The 19709-nt window shown below is 39.5% G+C and overlaps 1 pseudogene across 1 annotated transcript; it reads left to right on the top strand.

The window, feature by feature from the left end:
- The first annotated feature begins 18702 nt into the window (after nt 1-18702).
- LOC311619737 (ubiquitin-ribosomal protein eS31 fusion protein-like) lies at nt 18703-19348 on the top strand (annotated as a pseudogene). The gene has a single exon. The product of its transcript is annotated as a ubiquitin-ribosomal protein eS31 fusion protein-like (transcript).
- Nucleotides 19349-19709: the final 361 nt, after the last annotated feature.

The following is a 19709-nucleotide window of genomic DNA, read 5'->3' as shown; positions in this document are numbered from 1 at the left end:
TCCTTCTAGAGCGTTTTTCTACATGATGATGGGCGAACCCATTGAGAACTGTGCAGAATTGAGCCCCCATTGTATGACTGTGGGCAAAACTGAAGCACGGAGTTTGGGGCTCCGGATTTGCATGGCTGATACCCTCTTTTCTTTACTGATAGGAAGCCTTTCAACATTTTAGATTTCCAAAGGACGTCAAGATAAACACAACTATTAGAATGTGGGTTATGGGGCCTTCAGACAATTCTACAGCCCAGCGGGGACCTTTCGTTCTCCCAGCGACTCTCTCCTGTAGGCAGGTTTAAAGGTTGCTCACATCTACCATTAGTACGGACAACCCTGTCCCATAAATGCCCACTTCCCCTGAGGCAGCACTTTTGGGAGAAGTAGTTATGTTCCGATTTTCGTGCCCAAAGAAAAGGGAACATCCGCAGACACTTGTGATGAGGAAGTGCTAGAGAAAGCGTCCACCCCCGACCCCCTGACTCCCCGTCCCCTAGGAAGGCTGCTGGTTGCTCAGAATGGATGGTTCTCCGGCCACGCTCTTTACTGAGCGGCCCTGGCAAGCCAACAGCCATTGCACGTGGGATGCATGGCCTCTTGCTTTCGTGGCACAGGTAGCTCATCTGGTCTCTGAATCAGCACAGCGAGCGGGGCCTGCCCCTGCCAGGGCCGCTGGGTTTCCATCTCCCTCTCGGCATGGACCAGCTGGGGAGGGGTCTGCAGGCCTGTGTCTTCTATTGGGTGGGTGGTAAGAGCCCCCAGTCTCCAAGCTGACAATGACCAAAAAGCCCTGGTGATATTTCATTCCCGCTGTCAATCCCCTTTTTTGTCTGCTTACCAGCCAGGATCCAGGGGAACAGGGAGGGAGGTAGGAGGGGAGTAAAAGGATACAGGTGCAAAAATCTCATCACAAAACCTTCCCAAAAGCACTTTCTACAGGGAACAGAAACATATCCCAGATACTCACTGAGCCTTCACATAGGTAAGTGGTCCCACCACATAGAATCCATCCATGCCCAGTTCTGGCATCACACGCACCAATACGCATGAAACTGTCGAAGCTGGTCTTTGCTCAGCAGGTGCCTTCCTTCCCTGGGTAATGTGTCAATATGCACATCTTTAGTTTTCCTTCAAAGAGGAGAGGAGAAGCTGACTGATGTGTGTATAGTTCTAAGATTTTGAAGAATAATTACATGAGAAAAGATTTTAAAAGATTTTTTTTTTAGTTTCTCCCCTCATCTCCTGATGGAATGATCTCTGGTTATGACAGAGAGCTGTAGTATTCTACAATTACAATCTACAGATTTGTAAAACAACACAAAGCAAGATGCCCAGCTAAATTTGAATTTTGAATTTGTATAATGAATAATTTTCAGTATAAGTATATTCTATGCAATATTTGATGGGACATACTTATTACATGGGACATACTTATCCTAAAAATTATTTGTTTATCTGAAATTCATATGTAATGAGGTGTCCATGTTTTACTTATAGGATTGTAAATAGACAACCCTATTGCAGAAAATATTCACCATGGGAGCTAAAGGTCTTTCCAAAGCCCAGCTGTTTATTAAATTCTTTATTACCAGGCAATTAGCACTATTCTTTCTTGTTTTCTTCCTTCCTTTAACAAATATGTAGCAAACATCTGCTACATGCCAGATACTGTTTTATGTGATGGAGGAAGATAATAGCCAGTCAAAGAAAAAATAAATATAAACAATGTTTTTAAGGATGAAGAAAATAAAACATTTATATATATTATTGATTTCAGAGATGAAGGGAGAGGGAGAGAGATAGAAACATCAATGATGAGAGAGAATCATTGATTGGCTGCCTCATACACACCCCATACTGGGGATCAAGCCCACAATCGGGCATATGCCCTTGACCAGAATTGAACCCAGGACCCTTCAGTCCACAGGTCTACATTCTACCCACCGAGCCCAACCAGCTAGGGCAAAAATAAAATTTTGATGGGATAAAGAATGTGTGACTGGAGCTGGCTACCTTAGCTCCAAAATTTTTTTATTGAGTTTTAAGGAACAAGAAAGACACAGACATAAACTGCAAGCAGAAGCATCCATAAAAGCCTCGTGATATAATAATTTCCTGTGGCTGCTGTAACAAATTACCACAAACTTGGTGGTTTTGAACAACAGAAATTCATCCTCTCACAGCGCTGGAGACCAGAGGTCTGGAAGCAAGGTGTTCGCTCTGGAGATGCTGGGAAAGGAGCCATCCCTGCCTCTCCCAGCTCCTGGCAGCTGCCAGCACTTCTCGGCTTTTCTCTGAATCACTCCAGTTGTCAAGGCCAGCCTCTTCAGATCCTCTCCGCAGTGTGTGTGTCTGAATAGTCTCCCCCAGCCTCTCCCTTAGAAGGACACTTCTGATGACATTTGGGATCCAGAATAATCAATCTCCCAATCTCATGACACCTAATTTAATCTTATCTGCAAAAATAATAATCACCCCTTTCATTTTATTTTAAATTTTTTTTTTTTTGCCAAATAAGATAACATTCACAGGTTCCAGGGATTAGACATGGATATATTTGCAGGGTGCAATTTTCAGCCTACTACAGACAGGGAGGGGCATGGCATGCTTAACAGTTCTAGGTTTGTGGCGTGCTCTAACGGTGAGTGGCTGGGGCAGCAACTACAAAGGGAGGAGTGGGAGCCTTGAGGGCTGAGAGGTAGACAAGGCCTGTAAGACAAGGTAAAGGTTTTTACTTAATTCATGGAAAGCCAGTGAAATATTTTAAACAGTGAGATTTTACATTTTAAAAGCATTTCTCTGGTCACTTTGTGGAGGTTGTACAGTAACGGGTGAGAGTGAAAGGAATGGGATTGTTACTGGGAAGGGCAGGCTGCGAATTGGTGGGTTGGATGCAGGGGGACGCGGTGGGGGGAAGAGACAAGGTTGGACAGAGGGGATAGACCTTGGAGACAGAGCCATGGGGACTTACTGATGGATTACAGCGTGTCGTGGAGTTCTCCTAGGTGGGTGGGTAAATGTTAATAAGAAACCAGATGTTGACGTTTGATGGAATTGGGTAAGAATCTCCAGACTGCTCTAGAGAGAGGATTTTACTCAACGTAAAAGAAGGAGGTTTTGTCTTGTCCTAAAATAAAGTAAGCATGCTCTTCAGGAGAGAACTATTCTTTTTCTTCCACCCAAGATCAAGTCTTAACCAAGGCACCACACTTCAGAGCAAGGTTAAGAACGAGCGGTGCTGTTACAATGAACGATGACGATTGACGTGCTCCTGTATTTGCCATAAACCTCTCGCCTCCTGGGTCAGGTTCACTTGGCAGGCAGCATCCTTCACAGCCAGGTGAAGAGTGGCTCTGCAGCCAGGAAACCCTGTGTACAATGATGTTTTCCACCACATCGTGTTCATCCATAAAGAGTGGGTGGCAACAAATCAATGGCTGTGTTGCAAGTTGGGCAGAGGTACGAGTGATGGTGAGAACTCTGATCAGGAGGCGGGGGAGTTTGTTTTAATTTATGTCCTGTCACCAAAGACCCGCACCAATGACAAGTACAAGTCACTCCACCCCTGTTGGTCTCAGTTTCCTCAACAGTAAAGGGGTAAGAGTTGTTGAGAAGATCAAATGAAACAATGAACGGGCCAGTACTTTGGAAATAATGAAAAACGAAGACAACTTGTTGCTATTATAGCATACTATATTTTATTTCTCTACAGTGCCTTGCCCTTAGGGTAGCCTCAATGATTTGTCCAATTTAATAAAGTAAGTGCAACCAATATGGTCATAAACCAGGTAGACTTGTTGGTGATCATTAGACATAGGTTACTATGGTACCCTGATGCTTAGTCAGTCATCTTTTTTCTTTTTCTTTTTTTTGTAATATATTTTGATTTTTTTTTTTTTTTTTTTTTTTTTTTTACAGAGAGGAAGGGAGAGAGGTAGAGAACTAGAAACATCGATGAGAGAGAAACATCGACCAGCTGCCCCTTGCACACCCCCTACTGGAGATGTACCCACAACCAATGTAAATGCCCTTGACCGGAATCAAACCTGGGACCTTTCAGTCCACAGACCTGATCATTAGATGCTCTATCTACTGAGCCAAACCGGTTTTGGCAGTCAGTTATTTTTTATCAGAAAAAGAAAAGGGCCAGCTCCAGGTGTCCTCAGTTTTATACAAAAGATTCCAGCCAAGTACACGATACATCAGGGTCATACCATCTCAACATGTTGCAAAATGTTTCTACAAAATATCAAATTATTAATGAAGCCTGTTCACAGTCCAGCATTAAGGTTTGAAATAGCAGTCATTATCTCCAAAAGCAAGTCTTTTGGGCAGACTTGTCTGACTAAAAGAATACAAAAGTTTCCTATGTGTCTTAAAGATTTTATATATATCAAATAATACTATTTCAGGTTTCTATCAGGTAGAGATAACTGTGAGCTATTGAACCAGTCATTACCAGGTCTGTGGCTACCCTTAGCTCCCATCAGTCTGATGCTGGAGAGAAAATAATGGAATTCTATGTCCTCTCACACACAGCATTAAGGACAGTAAAACACACATAAAAAATTGTAAATTCAATTTGATTTTCTCCATAACCTGTCTCATCAGCTAAGATTGTTCACAAAATAAAAATGTTACATTTATAAGCTAATTTTCTAAACGCAATGCCATCTAAATTCACTAATTCACGAATGGGTTACCTTTTAAATATCAACCATTTTTATCTAAGAGCTACTGTCACATCTTTTTTCACTTTTTTTTTTTAAAAAAATCCAACCCCTATCTCCCTTTTTGTTTTCATATAGTCTTCTGTTTTGATCAAAAAGATTAAATGTCATACTTAATTTAAAATCAATATTTTCTGAGGCCATGCTGCAGACAGATCTGGGCCTGGACTTATAGTACAGTATTTAATAAGAGCATCCCTCCAAATATGCATCTTCAAAAATAATTTATCATAACCATGGCTATCATAACAGTTCTGTTAGTGTCTGTGAATATTACATGTCAAAGTCCATCAATTTTATTAGCCAAGCCATTATAGAATGTTATTAAAGAACTGATAAAGATATTTATAACAATTTTAACTGGTAGAAATGGCAAAAGCTCTGATTCAGTTTGATCTTCATGTAATCATACAAAGTAGGAAGTCTGGGTCATCATGTCTATTTCCATGGTAGCAAGGGTAACTGGACATTATCTGGTGGGTTGGGGATTTTTTGTATTTATTTAGGACTAAAGGTAGGTCAGGAAATATAAGAACAGAGAGCAGAACAAGCAGCTTTTTAAAAATTCTGTCCAGTAGCCTGGATTTAAAGGAAAGTACTCAACCTGGTTGATAGACATCATCACATTCTACTTGATAAACCATACAGGAATATTTTAAGAATCAACTTTGAAAATGGGTACATTTGTAATAGTGTGAAGAAAAAAACATACAGTTTTAAAAAATCCTATTTTCGGTGTGAAACAATTCTTTTTTAAAAAAATACATTTTATTGATTTTTCACAGAGAGGAGGAGAGAGGGATAGAGAGTTAGAAACATCGATGAGAGAGAATCATCGATTAGCTACCTCTTGCACACCCCCTACTGGGGATGTACCCGCAACCAAGGTTCATGCCCTTGACCTGAATCGAACCCGGGACCTTTCAGTCTGCAGGCCAAGGCTCTATCCACTGAGCCAAACCGGTTTCGGCTGAAACAATTCTTTATCTACATATTCTCAGGCTCTCAGAGAAAATCAGAAAGGTCTTCATGATAACCTCTACTATAAAATGAAAGGTAGCCTTAATTTCTGCAACTTTAATGAGAATCCGTGCTGAAGAGTAACTCTTTTTTTTTTTTTTTTAAATATATTTTATTGATTTTGTACAGAGAGAAAGGGAGAAGGATAGCAAGTTAGAAACATCGATGAGAGAGAGTCATCGATCAGCTGCCTCTTGCACACCCCCTACTGGGGATGTGCCCACAACCAAGGTACATGCCCTTGACCGGAATCGAACCCGGGACCCTTCAATCCCCAAGCCGACGCTCTATCCACTGAGCCAAATCGGTTTCGGCTGAAGAGTAACTCTTAAGCATTTACTACACCTGGCAAACCTGCCCCGGTCCCCCACAGATAACTGATAAGTGTAGGATCCATGATGTCATGTCTAGATGTCTATGGGTCTAGAATCATGTCCTTGATTCCATTCATAGATGGGCATGACTGGAGGACATCATTATCTCTTAACTTCCATGTCGTCTCCAATCAGGTAGGAAAGACTGTCTTCTAAGCCAGTGCTTCTTGAACTTCAGTGTGCACCCAAATCACCTGACAAATCAGGACCAGAGATTCTGACTCATTAGGTCCAGCTTCAGGTCTGAGAACGTGCATCTCCATCAAACTCACAAATCACATTCAGTAGCACCACTTTAAGTCACAAGAAGAGCATTTGAATTGCCAATCTTTAAATTTCCATCCTCTCGGTCACCATTTACTTTGGTACAGTAGATGAGCCTTTCCTCCAAACATTATGATTCTTTTTTTAAATCCTCACTCAAGTCAAAACCGGTTTGGCTCTGTGGATAGAGCTTTAGCCTGCGAACTGAAAGGTCCCAGGTTCAATTCTGGTCAAGGGGATGTACCTTGGTTGCAGGCACATCCCCGGTAGGAGGTGTGCAGGAGGCAGCTGATTGATTTCTCTCCCATCGATGTTTCTGACTCTCTATCCTTCTCCCTTCCTCTCTGTAAAAAAATCAATAAAATATATTTTTTTAAAAATCCTCACTTAAGGATTTGTTTTTATTGATTTTAGAGAGGGAGGGAGGGAAGGAGGGAGAGAGAGAGAGAGAAACTCTATCAATTGCCTTCCGTATATACCCTGATCAGCGAATGAACCCATAACCTATTTTCTAGTATGTGCCCTGGCCAGGAATCAAACTCACAACATTTTTATGTCTGGGACAACGCTCCAACTAAATGAGCATTCTTGTTGCTCTTCATCCTCACCAACATTTGGTGTCAATGTTCCAAATTGATCGTTCTAGTAGATGTACAATGATATCTTATTATTGTTTTAATTTGCATTTTCCTGATGTGGAACATATTTTCATATACTTACTTTCCATCTGTATTCTTCCTGATGAGGCATCTGTTAAGGTCTTTGGCTTATTTTTTTCATTGGATTGTTTGTTTTCTTATAGTTGAGTTTGTATATTTTAGATACCAATTCTTTAACAGGTATATCTTTTGCAAGTATTTTCTCCAAGTTTGCATCTTGTCTCTTATTCTCTGACATTGACACTGCACTACTTCAAGAATTACTATAAAGCTACAGTACTCAAGATAATGTGGTATTGACAAAAAAAATTTGATCAATTGAACAGAATGAAAAGCCCAGGAACAGATCCACATACCATATAGTTGACTGGTCTTCAACAAAAAAACAAGGCAATACAATGAAGCATATATGGTCTTTTTAACAGATAATATATAATGCTGGAACAACTGGACATCCAATGTAAAATAAATAAATAAATCTAGACAAAGTCCTCATACCCTTCACAAAAATAACTCAAAATGAATCACAGAAGATAATGTAGAAGAAAACCTACATGACCTTGGGTATGGAATGACTTTGTAGATATACCAAATGCATGATACATGAAATAAATTACTGATAGGCTGGACTTCATTAAAATTTTTTAAATTGCTTTATGAAAGACAATATCAAGAGAATGAGAGAGATGATGTGGATAGGAGAAAATATTTGCAAAAAAATCAAATGTGATAAAGGACTGTTACCCAAAGAATTCTTAGAACAACTATAAGAAAGCAAACCCATCTGGACTGGTACTTTCTGTTTTGGAAAATTGTTAATTATTTATTTTACTTCTTTCATGTATATGGGCCTATATTTTGTCTATATTTTCTTCTGTGGGTTTCCACAGATATTATCTTTCAAAGAATTGCCCCATTTCATTTAGTTTGTCAAGTTTGTGGGCAGTGTTGTTCATAGTATTCATTTATTATTGTTTTATTGTCCATGAGCTCTATAGTGATGTCCTCTCTTTCATTTAGGATATTAATACTTTATGTTCTCTCTCTCTCTCCCTCCCTCTTCTGTCATTAGCTGACTAAAGGCTTACAATTTCATTTTATCTTTTTAAAGAACCAGCTTTTGGTTTCATTGATTTTCTCTATTGATTTCCTGTTCTCAATGTCATTGATTTTTTTTTCTCTTGTTCTTATGATTTCTTTTCTTCTGATTATTTTGGATTTAATTTGCTCTTCTATTTCTAGTTTCCTAAGGTGAAAACATAGATGATTTATTTTAGATATTTCTTCTTTTTTAATATATACATTCATTGCTATTAATTTTCCTCTAACTGCTGCTTTTGCTGCATCCAACAAATTTTGGTAAGTTTTGTTTTCATTTTCATTTAGTCTAATATATTTTTAAATTTATTTTGAAGTTTCTTCCTTGACCCCTGTGTTATTTAGAAGTGTGTTGCTTAATCTCCACCTATTTTTGATATTTTCTATTTATATTTCCATCTTTGGTTTCTGCATTAATTCCATTTTGATCTGAAAGCAGACATTGTATAATTTCTATTCTTTTAAATTTGTTATGGTGTATTTTATTTCCCAGACTGTGGTCTAGCTTGGTGAATATTCCATGTGAGCTTGACAATAATGTATATTCTGATGTTGTTGGATGAAATATAGATGTCAATTATATCCAGATGATTGAAGGTATTGTGGAGTTAAACTATGTCCTCACTGATTTTCTGCCAGGTTTATCTTCCCATTTCTAAAAAAGGTAATAGAAGTCTCCAACATGATAGGTAATTCATGTGTTTCTCCTTGCAATTTTTTTCTTCTTTACAGTTTTTTTCCTTATGTAGTTTGACATACATGTTAAGGATTGTCTTCTTGGAGAATTAACACTTTTATCTCTGATAACTTTCCTTTATTTGAAGTCTGCTCTGTTTGAAATTAAGATAAGTAAAAAGTAGATTGAAATAACAGACTGAAACATCAACAGTTCTTCTAGGATCCATAAGAAAAGAGAGGGCACAGGGAAACTACTGCCCCCAATGTTGCTTCTTTTTGATTAATTTTAGAATAGCATATTTTTCTCCATCCATTCACTTTTAATATATATGTGTCTTTATATTAAAAGTAGTTTCTTATAGACAATATAAATTTTTATGCTCTCTGACAATCATTGTCTTTTAATTGGCACATTTAAAAGATGTACAAAGTGATTCCTGATATAGTTGGATTAATATTAACCAATTACAGGTTCTGCTGCCCTAGCACTGGTTTCTGTGGCAGTTTCTGCTCCTGAATCTCTGCTCCAGTAAGTCACGTCTCCCTCTATTCACCTGTCTGTCTCTCCAACCTTGTGGGCAGTAGTTTCCCTGTGTCCTCTCTTTTCTTACTGATCTTGGAAGAACTGTAGATGTTTCAGTCTATTATTTCAATCTACTTTTTACTTGTTGCTAGAATGGAGCAGTGACTTCCAAGTTCCTTACATGTAAAAACAGAAACCAGAAGTCTTTGTTCTGTTTTTGAACAAAGGAACACAGAAGTCTAGTCTGTGGTAGAAACTTGAACAAATAAGTTATAGAAATAGGCTGAGGCAGCCATGGTGGTAAACAAGCAAGATAACTAACAATAGTTAATTTTAATTTATTTTTTTAATTAAAAAAGTATTTTATAAATGAAAAGTCACTTTTAATTTATTTTTCTATTCTATTGAGTGATTATGATTTGTTAGTTTTTGTTCTCTGTGCTAAAGATACAATGGAAAATAACCTAATTTCCATTTTGTGAATTCAAATTGTCATCACCACATAAATAAGTAAGAACATTATGGACACATTAACCATAGATGTGTTTTAGCCCATAGGATACAAGCAGCAAATATGGTATTTCTTAATTTATGTATTTACACATTTTTTCTTGATCTATATTTTGGTTCCATTTCCTTGTTCTCTTATGTTACCTAATAATCCTAATTTTATGTCAGCGATTTGAGAGTAAAGTAGAAGTGAAAGGTAAAGCAAACAATGACAAACTAGCTTCTAGGTAATTCATGCCCATTGTAATTTTTCTTAAAACAACATTAGGATATTCACAAGCTAAGGTATTTAGGCTATTCAAGAAATAAAATAATGGCCCAGTGACATTTATAAATAGCCATTGCATGCCATCTTTTACATCTTAGGAATCAAATAGCCCAGTAACTTTTCTTCTTTTGCCACCAAAGTAAAGAGAAACACCTGATAATTTTGTAAGGAGCGTTTCACATCTTTAGGAAAACAAGCTCTAAGGAAATTACGTATGTATAGCCTCACAGAAAGGTGACCCACAAAATATGGCATCGCACCCTGATCACTGTAAACTGTACTAGTCCTGCGGATCTCAAGGGGGGCCCTTGCTGAGGATTATGCTGCAAAATACTTTCTTTACAGTAGGAACAAATGGAGAATTTATGTAATTATTTAAATAATACATTTTAAGATCACAAAGTCAAGTGCTTTGGCCCTGCTCTTGCAGTGCAGCGGTGGCCAAGTTCATCTCCAACAACAGAGAAGCAATGAATGCCAGGCAGAACCCAAGGACTGGACAGGCAAGCAGAGCAGCTCTTGGTCTCTCTGTTGTGCTCCTGGCCTCTCATTCCCTGTGAACCTATGCCCAGTTCACAGAAATTCTTGCCTTCATGGGTCCCAGGCAGCAATAACCTAACTATAGGCTTCTGTAGGCAAATAATGTCAAAGTGTGACAAGGGCCACACAGGGACTCTGACACACTGGCGAGCAAGTTCCCTTTATAAGGGCTCCTCTCAGCAAGAGCAACAGAGCCAAGTAGGAACATAGGCTCAGGTCTCCCAGAGTGTCCCAGTCTTCTACTAAAGATATGGATCCTAATGTGCAGTGTCTTAATTTTAAGTGTTACAGATTATTCATGAAACTGTAAACCCTTTTCTGGACAAATCAAAAGTATTCTGCAGATCAAACTTTCTCCACAGCACGGTAACCATCCAGATGCAACATCTGATCTGGCTTATTACAGCAAGTCTCTGCCTCACCTGGTCAAACTTTAGTATTGCTTCCTCTATGCCAGTGTTCCCCAAACTTCCCTCATGAGGAGAATCACCTGGTGGAGTTGTTAAAATACAGATTCCTGAATCCCAGCTACGAAGTGCTAAACTAGAATTTTTGGGAACATATAGGTAAAATTGTATACTTAAGCTTAGAGCACTAGTTAAGTATACGATTTTACTATATGTTCCCAAAAATTCTAGTTGGGATTCAGGAATCTGTATTTTAACAACTCCACCAGGTGATTCTCCTCATGAGAGAAGTTTGGGAAACACTGCTCTATGCAAAGAGATGATGAGCTCTAGAGAGGAAGAAGTAGAGAATCGGGAAGGGGAGACCCATACTATAAGAAAGAGTTTAAAAATCCACTGTTCCTTCAGGGATTCTATAAACAGAACCACTATGACGTCTGTTGGAACAGTGGAATCTTTTAGACAAGGAATTGTCTGCTCTGTCCTGAGACACTTAATTTTCTAAAGTAGGTTACTCACTTGATATCCTTTATTTGTTTTTGAAATTCAAAATCCAAGTGCTCTTTCCAGACTATCCAGAGCTCAAATTTAATCCAGTGTATAGATGCTTGGGTTGTTTTGTTTTGTTTTGTTTTGAGGATTCTTTCCTCATAATAAACATCTGAGGAATGTTAATATTGTGTCATGTTTTTATAATTAAATTTTTATAAAGCATGATTTTTAAAAAGCAAATCCAAGTTTCCCTTTCTTTTTTTCTGATCCATTAGCCTTTATTTACTATTTATGTTTTTATTGACTAAGTTATTACATATGTGTCCTTATCCCCCCATTACTCCCAAATGCCCCCCAACTCATACCCTCACCCCCTGGTGTCTGTGTCCATTGGTTAGGCCTATATGCATGTATACAAGTCCTGTGGTTGACCTTCCCTTCCCTTCCCTCTGAGGTTTGACAGTCTGATAGATGTTTCTCTGTCTCTGGATCTGTTTTTGTTCATCAGTTTATGTTATTCATTATATTCCATAAATGAGTGAGATCATGTGATATTTATCCGTCTCTGACTGGCTTATTTCACTTAGCATAATGCTCTCCAGTTTCCCTTTCTATATGCAATTTAAAAAGATCTTCCTACAGACCACCTTTTCTCATTTTTTTTAAAGAGTCAACCAAAACACCTACCATTGGCCTCAGAACAAATTTCAGATGATCTTCATGAAAAGGGGGTGGGGGGATTCCATATACTTATGACTTTTCATAATCTATTTCCTTCATGTTCCAAATCATGTCAGATGTCTTATTGCCGTGACACACAGTGCCCTGACAAGACAGTTCGGTATTGGCTCCCATCATTTCCCATAACATATCACTCAGAACAATTATGCATCAGCTTGGAGTGGTTTTTTAAAAGCAGTCTCAGGAAAACCATTTTGTTTCTCCAACTCAGTCTTTCATCTGAAAATATTGTCTATAGCCTAAACCAGGACTAGCATTTGCTCATTCACCCAACATATATTTATTGAAGGCTTCCTTATTTATTGGGGCATTCTGCTAGGAATTAGGAGCATAATGTAAGTCAAATTGATGCAATCCTTGCCTTCATGGGTCCCAGGCAGCAGAAACTAATCTCATAAATAAGCATATAATCACAAGGTTTGGTAAGTACACTGAGGGAGGATCATGAAATGCTATGGGAGTTTAAAAAGGGGGACATGACCCAGTCTGGGGATGGAGGGGAAGGCTTCGCTGAGGAAGTGATGCTGACGCTGATATCTCTGGAGTGGTTAGGCACCAACCTGGGGAAGAGGAAGTGAAGAATGTTCCACTCACAGACAACTACACATGTAAAGAAAGGTCCAGGGAGGAAGCATGCCCCTCTGAAGAGCCGAGAGCAGGCTAGTATGGCTGGAGAACATAAAGAGAAGAGGGTGCAAAACGAGGTAAGCTCAATAGGTAGGTAGGTACCAGCTCATGCAGGGCCTTCTAAGAGAGCAATGGAAAGCAATGAAAAGGATGGATTTGGAACTGAGGAGTGCTGTTTTTATATTTGTATGTTTAAAGCTTCTTTTTTTACATTAAATCTCTTGGGGTGACAATGGTTGAAAAGGTTATGTAGGCTTCTAGTGTACAGTTCCAAGATACATCTTTTTTTTTTTTTAAAGGATCTTGCTCTGGTGGGAAGAGTGGGTACAAGGTGCATTACTGCGGTGTTTCTGATGTTCTGGCATTTGGGGACTTGCTGACTTTGGAGAGACTGCCTCTCCCAAAGCAATCCAATCTGTAGACATAGTGAAAGACCTTCCTACAAGTGTTCCTTTCAGATGGAACCCAACAAATCCAAAGCCCAAAGGCCTAGCCACCTCCTTTCTCCAGGCTGCTCTCCACTTGCCCTAACCACCTCATGGCTAGGTACCAGACAGCCAGGGACAGCACTCATGCCCCAGAGACCAACAAAAGACAAACTAGCCAATCCTAAGCCTGCTTACACTGCATCACCCATTTCTTCCACAATAAAGGCTCTTTCTCACATTTCCACTCACTCCTTCTGCCTCCAGACCAATCCTGGTGTTCCCTCATGTGGACGCCTTGAGTGGCCTGCCATGCCTCCTGTTTCTAGAGATCTGTGACTATAAACCTATTCCTTCATGATGAAGCAGGAGAGTTAGATGTTAGGAGAATGTTTGACAAGTGGGAAAAGGGAAACTGAGACAGATGGTGAAACAAATGGAGTCAAACAATTTGAGCAATTTACAACCAGCTAATATATCAGGAGATCTTATCTTCCCTAAGCAAAGACACTTGAGAGCAAATGGTTTACACCTCTCTTCCCAACCAGAGAGTAAATAGCTTAAATCACCATAGTCAGGGAGATAGATAACAACCCAATTAGTGCCATTAGTGCCAGCCAAACCCAAGGACAGGTTAAGTCAGGGGAATAAATTTTTTTTAAAAATAGAGCCCTGCCAGTTGCTCAGTATAATTTCTATTTATTTAATATAATGTGACACTCAGTGGTTGAGTGTCAACCCATGAACCTAGAGGTCATGGTTCAATTCTTGGTCTGGGCACCTGCCCAGGTTTTAGGCTCAATCCCCAGTAGGGGCCGTGCAGGAAACAGAAGATCAATGATACTCTCTCATCATGGATGTTTCTATCTCTCTCCCTTCCTCCCTGAAACCAATAAAAATAAAATAAAATAACTATTCAGTGCCATCCAATAGCATTTTCAATTTAAAAAAACAAAAACACAGAGCCAAACAAATCAGGTAAAGCTGACCAGAAAATGACCCTGGTCTCTCTATGCACTCACTCACTTAGTACATCACCATATTAAAGAATACACCTGGAAAGTTGATGAGTATTCTGCTGAGATCCTTTCCTGTAGCCTCCCCGTGTCAACCCCCCCCCGCCCCCCGTGAAGAGATGAAGAGATAAAAACTTTCAAGACAAAGGAGTCCAGTGTGCTCTCTCTCTGGAACATGCTCATGCCTTTCTTACCCCTTTCTCAGGTGTGAACTTTCTTTCTCCTAAACTCTAAGGGCCCCCAAGGATTTACAACCAGGGAAGCACTGGGCAGCGGCTGCTTGTCCTGGGCTAACCTCCTGAACCCCTCTCCAAGGACCCTTTTTCTCTGACTTTACAGTGAACTAACAGCAGTCCCACCTTAGATCACTTCTATCACTGTGACTTTTACTTCTCAATGAGTCCATGCAGCCCTGCATGGCTCACTTTTTTCTTACAATGTTTCTAGAGAGCCAAAGCAGCCTCACCTAAGCTCTCTTGTGTTGCTTCCTCTATCTACATAAGCCCTTCCATGTTTCACTGTCCCTAGCTTTAATAAACATACTCTCAAAATCATCTGAACTCACATTGTGAAATCTTTCCTCACAAAATCAAGAATCCACATACTACAGGATGGCCCAAGGCAGATCCACTCTGGGCCTGGTTCCTTTCTGATGACAATGACAATAATTTCCACATTAATATTCCATATTAAAACAAATTATAGGTACATTTAAAATGCAAGGCCATGATGGTAAGACAGGTGACTTCTGATGGTCTCAGGAGAGAGGAAGTGAACAGTTACAAAAGAAATGGGATGGATTAGATAAAGGAGTGAGAAAAAAGGAGGTATCTAGGATGATTTCTAGGTTTATGTTTTGTTCAATTAAATTGATGGTGCCATATACAAAGAGGAAATTTGGAAGACCTCCTGTTTGGGAGAGAGGATGGTGAGTAAAATGTGCTTTCAAGACAACCAAATAGAAATGTTGTATAGACAGTGGAACTTAAGCTCATATTCATGGAAAGGAATCCCCACCACATTTGTCCATCTACCCACAGATGAAGACTCCAGGGCAGTACTATTTAAAGACTGTGATTTTCTCCCTAATATATCACATTTCAGTTTGATGTAAATGACACTTAAATGAGAAACATTACTATATTTAAATCACTGGTTGTGAAAATTTAATTTCCATATGTTATAGATGCTATTTGATACACATCTGTCTGCCTACTGTCCTTGTCAATCTAAAATCCATGCTCATAGTGAAATATTCTCCCAACTTGAGAAAATTGCCTTAAAGTACCCTTCATTCTATGAACCATAAGGATAGTACTTCCTTTAATGTGACAAGAAATCACATTGCCAAGTTCTCCTGGCTCACCCTAATAATCACACCGACTAGACTCAAACTGCAACACAGATTGTTCTGAGATTGATCTTTAAATTTATGGGATGAAGAAAATAACAGTTACCGGAGAAATGCCAACTTAGCTGTTATTCTTGTAATTGGCCAGTCTTTCATAGTTTCGGGATGAAAATAGGGAGACCAACAGGGTGACAAGATATTTACCACTCCCTTGAAGCACTAACTGCAGAGGTGCTGAAATAATGTCTCTGCTACAATTGTTATAACCAAGGAGGTTTAAGGGTTGTTTTCTCTTTCTCTGTGTTTTGAGACATTTTTACAAAAGTGACTTCTGCAGTTGGCATCTAGCTCAATTTTGCTTAAGGGGCTAAATTGGCTGAAAGAGAGAAGTCTACATCCTTCATAAGGAGGCAAGACTGTCCCATGTAACTGATCATAGTCACAGGACCCTGATCTTGGAGCCTGTAAGATGTCTAAACTGCCTACAAACAGCAGCTGTTCTTCGGGAAATAGAGCTGCCTGAATGCGGCAAGATGAGGAAGGATGCAATCTGCTCTATAGTGTCCCAATAGGCTGCAAGCAGAAGGCTGTAACTGGTGGTCACTTTCATGATGCATTAGGCACCCCAGTGAAATCTTCTGACAGCTCTGAGGAAGGTTGCAGAGCAAAACAACCTGGCATCCAATCTACAATTGGAGGAAGGAGAAAAGAATCCCAAGCCCATTTTATCTTGTTGCTTACTTACGATGGAGCAAGAAGGTGGCATCCATAACATACTGTTGCATTGCTTAATAACAATAACATTAACAACAATGATAATAATAATAATAATAATAATAATAATAATAATAATAAACCTTTTAAGGGGTCATGTTGTAAACATAATGACTGTTCACCTAACAGATTTAAAAATCTACTTCCTGGCCCTGACAGGTACGCTCAGTACACCAAACCACCATACACCATACACCAAAGGGTCTTGGGCTCAATTTTCAGTCAAGAACACATACCTGGGTTGCAGATTAAATCTTCAGCCCAAGATGTGGTGCACATGGGAGTCAACCAATGTGTCTCTCACATCGATGTTTCTTTTTCTCCTTCTCTCCTTCTCTCTCTCTCTCTCTCTCTCTCTCTCTCTCTCTCTCTCTCTCTCTCTTCCTCCCTCCCTCCCAACCTTCCCCTCTCTCTAAAATCCTCAGGTGAGGATTAGACACAACAACAAAAATAAATAATAAAATAAAAATCTACTTCCTAACGTTACACAAACATATACTTTTAGGCCGTGGGATAAATTTGCCAGTGACAGCATCAAACACAGATTCAAAAGTTTGGATTCTCACACAATTTGAATGGATGTAAAGATGGATTAAAAAACACACACACACACACACACAAAAAAAACTGTGCAGTATCTCAGAAGTAGCCAAAGGGAACTACGGGATAGACATCTTTCTGGATCCGTGGGGGAAATTTCATCTTTGCTTCTGAAGGCATTGCATTGCAAGTTTTACGTAGCCTGTAAAATTCGAATTGTTTGTATTTTTTCCTCCCAACTTTTAATTTTGAAAAATTTCCAACACCAAAAGTTGAAAAAAATAATACAACAAACATCAGTATACTCTTCCTCTAGATTATTGTTTTTTCCACAGTTGCTTTCTTAATATCTCTCATAGAGGAATACATAATGTGTACATACACACACACACTTTTTGAGCTGATGCACTGGAAGTTATATTGCAGACATTATGACACATTATCCCTAAAGGCTTTAGCATGTTTATCTTAAGAATCAGATATTCTCGCCGAAAACTGGTTTAGCTCAGTGGATAGAGCGTCAGCCTGTGGACTGGTAGGTCCCAGGTTCGATTCTGGTCAAGGGCATGTACCTTGGTTGCAGGCACATCCCCAGTGGGGGATGTGCAGGAGGCAGCTGATCGATGATTCTCTCTCATCGATGTTTGTAACTCTCTATCCCTCTCTCAAAAAATCAATAAAATATATTTTTCAAAATCAGATATTCTCTTCCATAACCCCACAATACCATTACCACCACCAAGAGATTTAATTCAGTATTATCATCTAATTTACAGCCAATACTCAAATCTTCCTGTTTGATGCCAACATGTCTTCTCTGCTTTTTAATTTTTGATTCAAAACCCAAACAAGGTTTTAGCCTTGCGTTTGGTTGTTATAGCTCTTGAGTCTGTTTTAACATAGAATAGCTCATCTCTTGGATTTTATTTCTCTTGACATTGTTTTGTTTTGTTTTTTTTAAAGAGCCAAGGTCAGTTGCCTTGTACAATGTCTTTTCTACATTCCGAATTTGTTTGCTTATTTCCTCATGATTAGAGTTAGGATATTGGCAGGATAATACACAGACATAATGTATTATTGTAGGGTAATACACAGACAGCGCAGTGTGTTCCTTATTGCATTGCATGAGGTGAGCTTGTCTTATTGGATATGTTAAACTTGATTCATTGTAAAGGTATTGTTTCCCTTTATAATCTATAGAATAAAGCCTAAGCAACCATCATGGAGGAATGACCAGAACAACCGGTCGCTATGATGTGCACTGATCACCAGGGGGCAGATGCTCAACCAAAGAGCTTCCCCCTGGTAGTCAGTGTGCTCTCACACTGGCAAGTGCGGTGGTGGTGGTGGGACCCTCTCCCACTTCCACAGCAGCACTAAGGAGCAGCAAGCAGGCAGGTGGTAAGGAGCAAGGAGTCCCAGACTGCAAGAGGGCGCAGGCCAGGAACCACCCCCACCAGTGCACGAATTTCGTGCCCCGGGCCTCTAGTTAATACACACTCGGGGGAGTGATACTTTGACACTGTGTCCAATAAACTTTAACCCCATGGAAGTTTTAGGGCCTATTATTAACCCTTGCCTTTTCTTTCCATTCCCCTGTCTACATATTCTTGGCATTCTTCTTTAAAGAAGAACTTTCTTTTTCTACCATCCCACCCCCCTTTATGAGTCATGGATTTTTTAAAAGTATTCAATATGTTACAACCCATTACCAACATTATGTTTTATGGTGCTCAAAATGCCCCAAGTTTAACATCAAAGACTTTGGTGTTAAGCCAAGGAAGAAAAACAGTGGCTCTTCCTTTCCAATCCACCATCTACGGTGGGACCACCACCAAGACGCAGATTTTCATGAAAACCCTTATGAGGAAGAACATCACTCTTGAGGTTGAACACCTGGATACGAAAGAAATTGTAAAGGCCAAGATCTAGGATAAGGGAGGAATTTCTCCCCCTCAGCAAAGACTGATCTTGTCTGGCAAGCAACTGAAAGACAGATGTTCTTTGTCTGACTACAACATCCAAAAGGAGTCCACTCTTCACCCGGTGTTGAGACTTTGTGGCGGTGCTAAGAAAAGGAAGAAGTCTTACTCCCAAGAAGAATGAGCATGAGAGAAAGAAGGCGACGCTGACTGTCCTGAAATACTCCAGAGTATGTGAGAATGGCAAAATCAGTTGCCTTTGTCAGGAGTGCCCTTTGAATGAATGTGGTGCTGGAGTTTTTATGGCCAGGCACTTGGACAGACATTATTGTGGCAAATGTCATCTGGCCTATTGCTTCAACAAACCGGATGACAAGTAATTGCATATGAGCTAATAAAAGACATGAACTAATATATGTATGTCAGAACTTGGGCTTTCAAGTCAGGAAGCTGCCACTTCCTAACATTGTGGCAACAAGCGAGTTAAATTCGTGGAGTTCCTATTTTGTCACCTACAAAAGGATGCTAACAGTAACTACTTCATAAGGTAGGAGCCAAGTCTATTCAGTTCACTGCTGCATCCCCAATATCTTTGTCAGCCAGCAGTCACTTAACAAATAACCTGTTGAGTATGTAAAGCATCTTAAACAATGCCTGTTACATAATAGTAGCTCAATAAATGCATTGTTTTTGATGTTATTAGTATTATTGTTCATATTTATACAATATTGATATGATCTGGATTTATTAGTTAAC

Source organism: Pipistrellus hanaki (assembly GCF_964339955.1).
Source record: "Pipistrellus hanaki genome assembly, chromosome: 3".
Classification (NCBI taxonomy): domain Eukaryota; kingdom Metazoa; phylum Chordata; class Mammalia; order Chiroptera; family Vespertilionidae; genus Pipistrellus; species Pipistrellus hanaki.
The sequence above is the reverse complement of the archived record's forward strand: the minus strand, read 5'-3'. Positions and strand labels throughout refer to the sequence as shown.